This window comes from Varroa destructor, unplaced genomic scaffold (assembly GCF_002443255.2).
Source record: "Varroa destructor unplaced genomic scaffold, Vdes_3.0 BEIS01000003.1, whole genome shotgun sequence".
Taxonomy (NCBI): Eukaryota; Metazoa; Arthropoda; class Arachnida; order Mesostigmata; family Varroidae; genus Varroa; species Varroa destructor.
In genome coordinates, this window is record NW_019211456.1 from 37643136 (window position 1) to 37655493 (window position 12358).

Below are 12358 nucleotides of genomic sequence, written 5' to 3' on the forward strand. Positions count from 1 at the left end.
CTTTACGGCATGTTAGCTCGCTGCGACGCTGAAAGAACGGCCACGGGCATAGCAGCTGACGGCTAAACCAGATGCCGTTTCGGTATTGGTCCGATGATTGCTATTCATCACAGGGCCAATAGAGCCTACGCATTCAGTGTACGGGCACATTTTGATGTAGGTACAGTTGTCTTTGCTTGCCTGCCCAGTTTTAAAGACATCGCTCGCTTAAGTGCCGCCCAACAAATCGATCTCATCAAACGTTGGATCTGTTCTCCTTTTGTCCTGTTTCCTGAGGAAAAGACAATAAATAAAGTGAATAAAAATAGTTGTGTGATAAGCTTCTGTTGTCGTTGCTGCTCTTTGCTTTGCTAAACGAACATCGGCCGTTAAACAGCGGTCACAACTAACACCTTCACCTACGGTAACACGCGTATGATACCAATTGATATAAACGCGTTGGTGCCGACGCCGTACTGTCACAGTCCCTCCCGCCGTACCACAATTTATCAAGCATATGTATTTATTGCCAGAATTAGCCGTTGGCATTTATTCAGTACCCATCGACGCTCGTTCCATCTGTGTGTCTACGATCACGTCCTTTTCACTAGTATACGATACACTATTATTTAGTTTATCAGTTAGCGAGTAACTCGTCGATTCGGCATCAACTTCCGCGCGGGTACCTCCGCATTTCTCTCTTCAGAATGCCGTATGCTGGTGCCGGTTGGGTAATGGCCACGGTGACAGTTGCGGTAGTCCCGTGGTAGTACGCCGGTATTGTTGCAGTTATGTTCGCCTTGACAATGTGGACGCTCTGGCTGGCCACAAAGAGCCTCCGTTCTTTGGATCTCTCCACGGGCCATTTGCCCTGAAGCTGTTAGTGCCGCCATCGGCGGCCGGCTGTCGGCTAAAACTCGCGCGCGCGGAAAATCGCCCAGGAACACACTACTCGGGTCGAAGTGACGGACGACTGGACGGACGCGCGTAGATGCGAATTTACAGACGACGATGACGGCGTCTAGGGCTCATATTGGTGCTGCTGCTGCCGCCACTGCTGCCGTAGCAATGGATGAGACCACAATAGTTTCATTGGACGTATCAGCTCTATCGTCTGTTTAAAGCACGCGCGCCAAGAAAAGGACAAAGTGTAGAATGTCGATTGGCAGCTTCTTCTAATGACGATTTCGATAAGAAGTTGGGAGACGAGGCGAACATACAATTCAAGAACAGCAAATAAAAGCGAACAGGTTTGGAATTGAAAGTTGTTCTAGATAAGCCGGACGAGTTGGTGGATAAACTCGATAAGAGCAAGAACTTCGAGCTGAGAAATTTAACATAACGACGCTTAATTAAGGTGCCTTTGTTCTGAGAATAAACAGGTTCATAGGATAATTATTGCGTCCTATTTTAACGGTATTGTCCTAATAAAAAAAGAAAAAAAAAACGATAAAATAATAATAGTATACGCTTGGGCTCTACCAGTGCCAAACGTACTAGCGCATGTATTATTTACGTGCAAAGTACACTATGCCCAAGCGTGAACATCAAGTCTCACAAGCGTATGTTAAGTGTCGTTATCATATGTCTGGCATTAATTAAAGATTAGCAGCTAATTTCAACTAAAGTTAAAGTTCAGACCGTCGCCTAGCATTTGAGCGATTTGTCCGCAAGAGGTACGATAAAGCGTGCCCTACGCACAGAGTCGAACAAAATCGTCTGCAGGTGACGTGTAGTACATAAATATTATAGACGAATCCGACTTCTAAAATATGCACAACTGCTGATACCAGAATACACGTACAGTCGAATAGAAAATCGACCAGCTTCTAGTAGATTCATCGCATTACGTTACATTGCTCAAGCACCTCCCTGTGGAGCCGTACAGCCTCACATATCGACAGGAGTGCAACAATCTCTTTTCTATAAGCAGGCCGAATGATACGTGACAACGATCTCAACGGCAAATTATTTCTTATGTTATATAGATTTCTCCGTGTGTCTCAGCGTTACTCGCACGTACACTGAGCGCTGGTGAGGGCGCACCTAGTCACCAGCGCGATGATCGGACGGACACGTCTCATTACCGTCAGCAACAGCGTAGAATGACACTATCCCAAACAGGTAAACACTCTCCGCTCGGTCAATCGCACCCAGTCACCGTCCTCCTTACCTACTGGCAGCGTAAATGCAATAACAACAACAACGCCAGCGGCGGCGCTAACATCGCCATTGTTCACGTCCTGCAGCGCTTGACAACGGAGCTGTCACCGAACAATGCCGTCACCGGCTGTAGGACCACCGCTGCACAAATTCTGCTGGACTGCTGCAGCCGCTACCGAAGTTGGAGCTCGTAGCCAAGATCACATATTCTCTCTTTCGACCGATGTCTGATCAGCATCTCGTCGAAGCAACGCTGCTAGCGGGTCGCGTCACGCGAACTCGCTTGGAATACGTGCGTAGTAACGAAAACATGATAGCTCAAATAAGGACAGGAACGGAAAATGATATCTGTAATCGAATGGAGTACAGCAACAGGAACAGGGGCATCGGCCACAATGGTTGAGTGATGAGTGTGTAAATTTTGCGGTTGTTGCCGGCGGTGTTTTCGCAAATGCTGCCACTGGACGCCACATAGCGGCATGTCGCGTATCGCGCTGCTGATCGTGCTGAAGGCAATCAAAGTTCCCATGAAAGGCCATGTGTAGTCATTAGAGAGGAAAGTCGAACAGTAGCAAACGTCCCGTCAACCAAATATCCATTTGCCTAAGTCACTTGTTGGTTAATTACTAAAGATGCCCAGTTAGTTATGGGCTTATGCACAGTAATCGAACAGCCCAACGTAACGTAGCGCAGTAATAGTGCAGACGCCACCATCGTCTAAGGCTGTACCGAAAGGACCAAAGCGATAAGCGTCAGCAATAATAAACGGGTAAATTAAAAAAACGGGGTGGGTCGACCGTCTCTAATAATACATCATTGTTGTGGGTCATAGTGGAGAAATAGAGGGAAGCCGTATCTAGCTAACAGATAGAGATAAAACCAGGCACGATGTAATACATATGATGATGTGTTACATCGTACCTGGTGCATCACGTACTGTAGGGCAGTACTTAGTTGATGACAGGTTATATGGCGTAACTGACGAGATTAGCAGCGATATCTGATATAGCTGATGGAATTGTCCGAAAGTACATAGAAGTCTTCGACAGTACAGCATCGGATGGCCAACCAGATTTGTTTGCTGGGATTTGTGGTTAAAATTAAAGGGAAAAAAGTTTGACATTATTTATCATTTTTCTTTTAACCCAGCTTTTAAATCGCTATTGATTGCTGAACATATACGCGCAATTTCGTAATTTTTAAGCAAATGTGTTTGTTATGAGTATAATATGGGAAAATAAAGCCATTTGCACCAGTCTGCATCACTGGTCAATCAGTGTATATGTAGAGAAGCGATCTAGGCGGTACTATAGAGGTGCTACGTTTTCTGTATTGGTTTGTTGTGCGCAAAAGCATCTTGATCCCACATACAAAGTATTGATTTATTTTCTTTATTTTCCTAGGTAGTGTATTACTGTATTGCATATGCTGGCCCTGGCAACTCATAAATTAGCGATCTGAGATTGTCTCGGCTAGAGGTTCACGCAGTAATTCAGGTCAGTTGTCATCAGGAGGACACAAAATTAATCTAATGCTTGCATAACCAATTGTCGTCTGATTCAGGAAACAATGAATACAAAGACTCCTATTTAATACACTGTACCTTCGAAGCTGACTGCACGCTCGTCGTCTAACATCGGTAACAATGGCAAAATTTGACGCATTTTACAATTAAGAGAATATTCTAAATTTACGAATATCTGTGCATCACTGTATAGAGTTTAAAGCGGTAATGAAAAAAACAGGAAGTGTCTATGTAAAAAACGTTCTTTAACGGTACAAGTTGTCAGGCTAAACCTATCATCAATCCGCATTAGCACATCTATGGCCATATTGCTATCGATCATTATATGATCAATTATAGTTCTAATCGTTCCCGATCTCGCACAGTCTGTGCGTGCTCGACGACTAATAATGACTGCGTTTATTAAAGCTCAGAGCTGATCCTTCACACATGTGGGAAGTATGTCAGCGTTAAGGCAGCCAATGATCGACATGCTCGTTTGCCATGTAAATTCATGTAATAATAGGGTAAACAAGGCTGTCAAGGACAATTAAACCTTTTTGACTCTGTTACCGGCAGAGGTGCTGGAATCGAAATATTTATCATATTTACATAGTAGAAAACCAGCAGACACCCATAACGTATGTTTGTTCATGCAAAATAAACAAATAATTCATGGTCTTCGCTTGTTTCTCTACTAAGCATGAGTTTTGTATACGCGAACGTTGTTGTCTACTTCGAAGTCGTTCTATATAAACGACTTCGTCAGGTACGTTATTGTTTCTTGGTAACGCATTATGAATAACTTCATTGATTTGGAATATAATTAAATGGTTCGCTTTACTAAACGTCAATCTCGTTTGGTCGCTTTGTACGCCAACTGTTGTCCGACAGGCGGATAGACGAGTAACCGGCACAGGTCTGATTATTTCAAGTCGCCTTTCGTAAGGAAGATAACTCCGACCAAAGAACGGCTTAAAAATTCGACACACCCAGCCTTAGTCACCTGTTTACAGATTGACGTCTACTCGAGTGCTTTTTGGTGTTCATGCATATAGTTTAGCGATCAAGATTCACCATAGACAGCATGCCTGATCGAATTTTATAATTAAAACTACCGCGAGCTGCTAACAAATAATATAACTCATTTTTTCAGATAAAGTTTCCGCATCAAATCCCAGCTCGCGAAACTTTTAGAAGCTATGTTTAGGTTGGCTATAACTTTGTTAAGACGAGTAAATTCGGGTGGAGTAATCACTGATTTTCCATGGTGCAAGGCTAGGGTTTTAATAAACAGTCGCTAAACGACGTCGCTACCATTAGAGGGGACGTCGGAACAGAGATCCGTCAATGATAATAAAGCCGCATGCTCTAATGGTAGTTCTCAATACGGTTGAGCTTTAGGTTCTCTTTTGATGTTTGTATAAAAAAATGTTTATCACATAGGCTAGCTACATTAAGTACCGTAATTAAGTTTAAAAAAAGCTTACTTTATTCTAAAAATACCGATCGGCATTGCTTGTATGATATGACATATCAACTTATATAGTTAAAATCGAGAAAAAAGAGCAGATGTTCTATTTAGATTAGGGCAAGGGTTATCTCTGCGATGCTCCCTTTACCGATGATACAGAAATCTCTAGTGACTCAAATGGAGCATATAGCCACTCTCACTGCGAGCTTTGCTATTTTTTCCACTCGCATAATATGTTGTAGAACTTAAACGAAAAGGACCTTTATATATGTACCTTAGTTCACAACCGCTCCAACCCGTGTCATGTGTCCACCATCTGTATATAGTAGGTATTCAAAGCTGACTTTATATTTGGCAGGGATCTCAACTTTCTGTGCCCGAATCGTCGTTGCCGATTATGCTTTCCAGTAGGGGTCTCCGCCGTCCACCGTCTGATTTCAGGTTCTCATCATTGTTATTCATCCTCGATACTCGCGACATCATCATGGTTGGCCTTTAGCGCCTAGGCTGGTATTGACTCAATGATGGAGAATTGAAGGGGTACGTTGTGCTAGGGTTGGAAATACGAATCGAAGACTACGGGACCTTCAAAGGTGCCACAAAGCTGCAGGCATCAATAGCGGACGATGGCTGGAGCGGTGAACGCAGACATAGTAACACACCGGCACAATGTCGTGGTGACGTTATCGCAGTCAGCGTCGTTGAAACCAATCGAAGGTAGCTAATCAAAAAATCATTCAATGGTTCACAGAGTAATATGTGTGGAATGCTCTAGACAACGTCTAACGATATGCCGCCGGCTATTTTCTATCGGTCAGTTTCCTATACAAAAATATAGCGTCAAAGGTAACAATGACCATCATTAATAGATTCATTTGGGTGGTCAGTGTGTATCAATGCTATAAGAAAAAGATGACTGTTTCGTTAACCGGCCAATAAGGATCCGGGTTGGACAGCTGTTAACCGTTAAGACATTTCGTTGAAATGATTGTGTAGTATAACAGCGGCACAATATAAAAAAAAAATGCTAAATATTCGCAAAAGTGGATGCGCTGGGGATATGCCTATTCAGACAAAGCAGAAGCAAGAATAGCTAATACAAATTGTGTAAATAACATATAAAACTTTGTTTCGCCGTCTTAAGTCTAACTATACATGTACGGAAATCAAAAATTACAACTTCTACCTCGTACCCATAACATAGTACTTACGAAATTACTCGTCTCTATTGTACGTTCCCCTTGAATTGGCTCGATATCAAAGGATCTTCATTTTCCGCGTTGTGCTTTATACTGCACGGTGCAAACGTGCAAGCTGGCACTGCCTTTAAGCGTTCAATGATACATGCCGGCCTTTGTCTGCTGTCGACCCCGCTATTGAGAGAAAGTTCACATAGTCTGTACGTATGCATTCTGCGTTATGCCGATTCTTGTTCAAAATGTAACTTTTACATCGTCGTAAGACGTCGTGGTCAGCCGCTCGTTTATTCTAGCTAACATTGTGATTCGCAATTAAAACTTTTGTCTATCTATATTCTAACAGTGCTTCATATCGTCCTATTAAGCCATGCATGATTTATTCGCTTGGATAGGAGGTTTCCTTTAAGCGTACGTCTACTAGCTTACATAGCCATTCAGGCCACAGGGCATTCAATTGTGCTTAGTAAGCGTGAGCCTTGTGTGCATCATGTTGTCCATGTAATGATCTAGTGCCAAAATAAAGCCACCATCGCAATAGCGAGAATCAAGGGCTAAATGGATCTATCCGAATTATATTATTTTACAGTCATTTATTATAAATACAAGTTGCGATTATACCATACGACTGCCTCAAGAACTATTTATTCAAGAATCTTATTTACTATATATATTGAGATTTATTATATATTCAAGAGTCCTCTAACCGAATTGCCTTCAGGAGCAATACTGTCGTCAACGAGACTTGTGCCAGAAGTGTTTAGATGTTTGGGAAGTTGTTACAGTTAACAGTTAGAGCTGTATAATGAACGATGGCTTAATGGACAATTACAGTTAAGTTAAAAAATGTCAAGCTAGCTCGACCGGTATCCATATTTTTTTATGGTTAAATCAGTCGCGCAGATGTCAACGGTACTATTAATTAGATCCTTGTGCGATAGTTAGTTCGGGTTGCACATGATTGGAACGCGATTTATCGTCTACCCCGTACAATCGAATCCTGACCGTTCTCCAATACGGCACCCACCTGTACCTTTGTTTCAACCCTCAATGAATGAGCAGGACCCACGTGTTTACGAATCACACGTCAGCGCACTACCCCTGCACTCTTCTTCGTCCGGCAGAAGAAGAGTCTATCAGCAACTGTTTTCACTGTCGCCATGGCAAAGGACTCTGACGCTGTCGCAGATGATGATCGTTCATCATAAAATGTAGCTAAGTGCCACTTCTAGCCTGCGAACAGCATTTGTGGTCAATAGGCGTCTGTTATTGCAGCAGTTTGTCGTTTGATGGTACCGGACGATAGCAAGAGTGCTACGGCCTCTCAAGAGGTTTGGCGAATCTATCTCCTACACCATCATTTCTGCCAGATAGCAAGCAGTAGCTATTGCAGTGAGTCGCATACGTTAGCTTCATTTGTGTATGCGTCCTGGCCGTATCCGTCTCACTGCGTTTCTATCTGTGTGCGTGTTCAAACCCAAGTGGCGCGCGAACCGTGTGCAAGCAGAATCCAGTCAGACCGCAGTGCGGAGCTGTCCGCAAATGTAGGTCAGCGGAACACAGCATAAATAGCGGGAGCAGCAACAAAGAAGTTTCGGTGCACGCGCATAGCAACAATGAAAACGACGCTCAGTGCTCCCGTAAACGATTGTTCATTCGACGTTTTACTATATATATATATATATATATATACTAAACCGGGATCCACGGCTGGTATCTTCCTTTTGAGAACCTTCCATTCCACTACATCCTAGCATCTTCCTAGTACCCCTTTCAACGGCAGCAGCAATAACTACGCTTTCGAGCAATATCTGACGACTGCTTTTTTTCGCTACGGCAAAACGTCCGAACTGTGGTTAGCCACTGAGATTTTGCTGGAATTCTGCAGCAGTAGAGTGGTCGCATTGTGTGTAGAACTGCTCAAACACAGGGTTCCAGCATGCCGCTATCAGCACTAGAACGCTGACGTCGTCCTCGTTACGTCTGGCGTCCCATAGTAGAAACAGGAGTTATTGGAATAGTAGGATGCCCGCAAAAAGACCAATGTAGCGTCGAACACCCTCCGTTTTCTGCAATAATACAGCGCGCTTGCGTTTACGGTCCTTGTCGTGTTATTTGAAGCCGTTATTGATGGTACTGTTACCAACAACGGCCTTCCTAGGACAAAGGCGAATCCCACAGCAGTAGACCGACGCACATACTACCTTGATCTAGGCAGACAGCACGCTCGAATCAACAAACTACGCTATGATAACGGAGTCGTAACCGCAGCGTACAGCGAAGGTTCAGCGAGTGGTAATAAACCATCGCCATTACGGTACGGGACGTATCAATGGGCCACAGAAGTGGGGATGGCCAGAGATGTCCACCTGTCTCCTCTCTCCTTTTCTGCGATGACGCAGTATAAGAAAGATTTTTGAGCTTCGCTTGAAGTGTCGGTCCACTGAACCAGATGGGCGAGCAGGGCTACGGCGTTTGATTCCCTCAATGGAACCATCGTTTTTTGAGAAGTACAACGACAGCAGAAAGGATTGGCTAACATGGCTGCGTGGAGCGCTGATCGCCGACGAAGCGAACTGGTAAATTCCTCCTGCAGAACAACCCGCTTGTCTGGGGCAAAACGAGACAGCTTCAACAGAAGCAGCGATCGGCTAACTGGCAGAATTAACAAAGCAACGACTAAGCGAGCAGACGATCTAGGTCGTCGACGACGACGACTATGATGATACGAAAATCATGCCAGTGATGATCGGTTAGCGTCGTCTTTTTCGACGCGGAAGTCCGCGTTGTCATTGTGAAAATCTTAATAGAAGTGGTCGTCATTGGTAAGTCGTCATTATGACGAAATATTAGGACTACTGCTGTGATCTGTTTACTCTTCGTCTGCTCCTTTTAGCTCAAGACAACGTATAATGATAACGGTTATGTTAAAGGCAGCCTTTAGATCTTCGCTTCTGCTGGTAATTAGTTGTTCGATGTTTACCACATTGCACATTGAAGGCTAGGTACGTTGCTGTGCCACGAGACGTAGTTCACTCAATTAGTGGACTTGTTACTTATAAAGAATCAGGATGCGATGAGACAAGGTCGCTTGTTCATCTCTTGACACCACAATTGCAACCTCTTGTATACTGGCCTATATGAATCAATTGGGAACTCATAACAGATACAATTTTATAGTAGAAAAAAGATAATTTGAGATCCTTCATTTCAGAATGGGAAAGCTAACAATAAACGGTACTATATTGCATAGCCCTGAGCCCTGGTTTCAACGTAAAGGTTGTGCGGATACATAAAGAAAAGTTCACGGATATAAAACGTCGGCCAAAAGTTAAACCGACCGATGTGTCAGTAGGCAGATCGTACTATTGCTTTAGTTAGATTGTCCGTAAAGGTCTGCATATGTACTTCTATAGACCGGTTTTAAACACTGACTGAAAGATGTTACTGTTTCAGCATATCTATTGTAAATACCCAAACTCCTAGCGATTGTTCAGTTTAAAGAGGAATACCGAAAAAAAAAAGAGAATACACTAGCAGCGGCAGTAACTCCACAGAATCAACCCTACAGAAACGAGAAAAGTTTTTAATCGGCAGGATCGTTACCAAAAAATGATATAAGCAAGCTCACCCTTGTCGTTGACACACTTATTTAACATCCAGGTCAGCTCATCATCGTAGACCTTGGCAACAGCCTTCAGAGTTCGACTCTGCCACAGGGTTTGCCACGGCTGTCGTAGCAGTCATAGTGCCGATGACAGAGTGCAGTGGAGTGTCCCTGACCAACAGGTTAGATCCTACGTGTTTTCGCGTCTCGGCCTGCGTCGCTGACAGCGCCGTCGTTACTGACACAACTAATATGCATCGTGCTGGTAAGCACCAATTTCAGTTTCAAAGGGTTCGTTTAAGAAATACAAAGTTGCCGAGCTAGAATCGTAACGTTCATCTGTATCCAGACTGTCGGTAAGCATAGCTTCTATTACCGTTAACGATAACTGAATTGTATGTGCGGGATATTTACCGAACAGTAACGTTCGTCCTATACTACTATTCTGCACAAAATACAGTATCAAGATGATATTATGCCAAAAATCCCTATAGCGTATCTATGTGTTCCTGTGACGCTATACACGCCTAGAAACTCGAAAATTCTTAAGTATGTTCATCAAGCCAATATCACCATAGTTATTGTGTATTGTTTTTTTCTTCGACAACTTCAATGCCCTTTCCATTGTCAGGGTATTGGTTTAGCAGCAGATCGCGAACGGTAGAAATGATACAGTGGTAGGACGTCATTGGTTATTAATATGAGCAAAAAATCTAATGCAAATGCCATATCTAGACAGGTAGTCACCAAGAGTTCATGCGCAAAGCAACTAAATCTGCTGAATGACGCTTAATTCCAGACTCATAAGTGTGGCGTTCCGCATGCAACGGTTTGCATGCCAGATACGGGACAGTTCAGAATCACACATCGTTTCAGAATTTTGTTAGCCTCTGAACTCTAACCGTACAGCGTTTATAGCGCCTTACACAAAATTCGAGAACGACAGCTGAAGCCATTTGTGTCAAATGGACTTCGCTATATTAACTGGTCCATCTGATCGTTGTCCTAGAACTCGGAACCCTTCTACAAGGCAGACGAAGTCCTCTAGAGCTCGTCTGTATTATTGTTCGTTTGACCCTCAAACAGGTAACTCATAAAACACAAACGAACAATATCTCATAAATCTGTTGATAGTTGCAGTCGACTCGACGCTGGCCCGCTATACGACCCATTTACAAAACGTCGCGTCATCATGTTCGCGCCTCGGGCACACTACGGAAAAAAATAGTCGATAAATAACGGATAATGCAACAACGGCCAGCAGTTTATTTACAATTAACGTTCCGTACATTAGAGCCGCCCCCGTGGCCACCACTACTAACGACGAGAGACTAAAGCACGCTATAGCACAGAACAAGTGAGCGGTTGATGAGTTTCTCGGAAGGTAACATCGTTTTCTCCATTTGATTTCTTCTCTTCGCTAAAAAGCAAGGACGGTGACCACGGGCACGATGAACAAAAGCGCCGTCGTCATTGTAATACTGGGCCGTTCGGTTACGTTAGGTGTCCTCACTCAGTCTATCTGATAGCAACGTTGTTTCGGTTAACAGAAATAACCCACAACAGCCACAACGTAGTGCGTTGGGACTGCTGCTGTTATTGTTGTTAGCAATAATAATAGTTAGCACTGATACTTGTTCTCTCCTTTCATTAGATTTAACTTTAGATGCTGATTGACTCTTCATAGTTATCCAGACCCATCATACGTGTAATTAAATATAGCAAACAAATAAACAGTATCTCCTTCGTGCTTTATATCGTATGGACTATTTCTATCTATTTTCAAGTAACACAATAGCTTTACTATTTCGCTTTTCCAGATGGACTTGCAAGATATAAACATGTCTATATAGAACCGTTAAAACAAACGTGTGACGTATTTTGTTTGCATTAGAATGAACTAATGACTTTATTGACTGAAGCTGTCACGGTCCTAGTTGACCTGGGAGCTACAGCGGCCTTTGTGGGCTTTTAAAGGCCTATGGACGTAAATATATAATAGGGCCTATTGAAAGTCAGCTTTGGAAGATCCTTGACAAGAAAATCCTATCTAAATTAAAAGAAAAAATCGTCAGGCAAGAAATTGAGAAATGGGTAGAATTTTGCGCACGTGTTTTACAATATGGACCTATCGCTCGTTACGGTGTGCGTATACTGTGCCATAAAATATAATGACTTCTGTATAAACCATCTTAACTTGTTATTCTAAGCATTGATCAGCCCAGTTCACGCTCAGTCAACATCAGCGAACCCAATAGACAACGCGTTTTAAAAACACCCAATTTGCTGAGAATCTCGATAAATACTCTCTCCAAAGTTTAATGACAGACCACTGGCCAACTAGCGTTTATTAGATTACGTAACACGAAGCACTGCAACCATCGAGGTTAGCCAATTTTTTTATTCGATCCTTCTCTCTCTCGGTCGCCCTATAT

At 43.2% G+C, this 12358-nt stretch overlaps 1 protein-coding gene and 2 long non-coding RNA genes across 5 annotated transcripts in view; 1 reads left to right on the forward strand and 2 right to left on the reverse strand.

Annotated features, from left to right (window-relative positions):
* Positions 1-12358, reverse strand: part of Cep97 (centrosomal protein 97kDa) — a 161117-nt gene that overhangs the window by 48290 nt on the left and 100469 nt on the right. The gene's annotated exons all lie outside the window — the stretch shown is intronic.
* On the forward strand, positions 2479-4363 carry LOC147756908 (uncharacterized). The gene is made up of 2 exons (XR_015323798.1): positions 2479-2911; positions 3706-4363. It is a non-coding gene; the product is annotated as an uncharacterized LOC147756908 (long non-coding RNA).
* Positions 5161-12331, reverse strand: LOC147756909 (uncharacterized). Its single transcript, XR_015323801.1, has 3 exons — positions 9948-12331; positions 6332-6493; positions 5161-5841 (listed from the first exon to the last, which is right to left on the reverse strand). It is a non-coding gene; the product is annotated as an uncharacterized LOC147756909 (long non-coding RNA).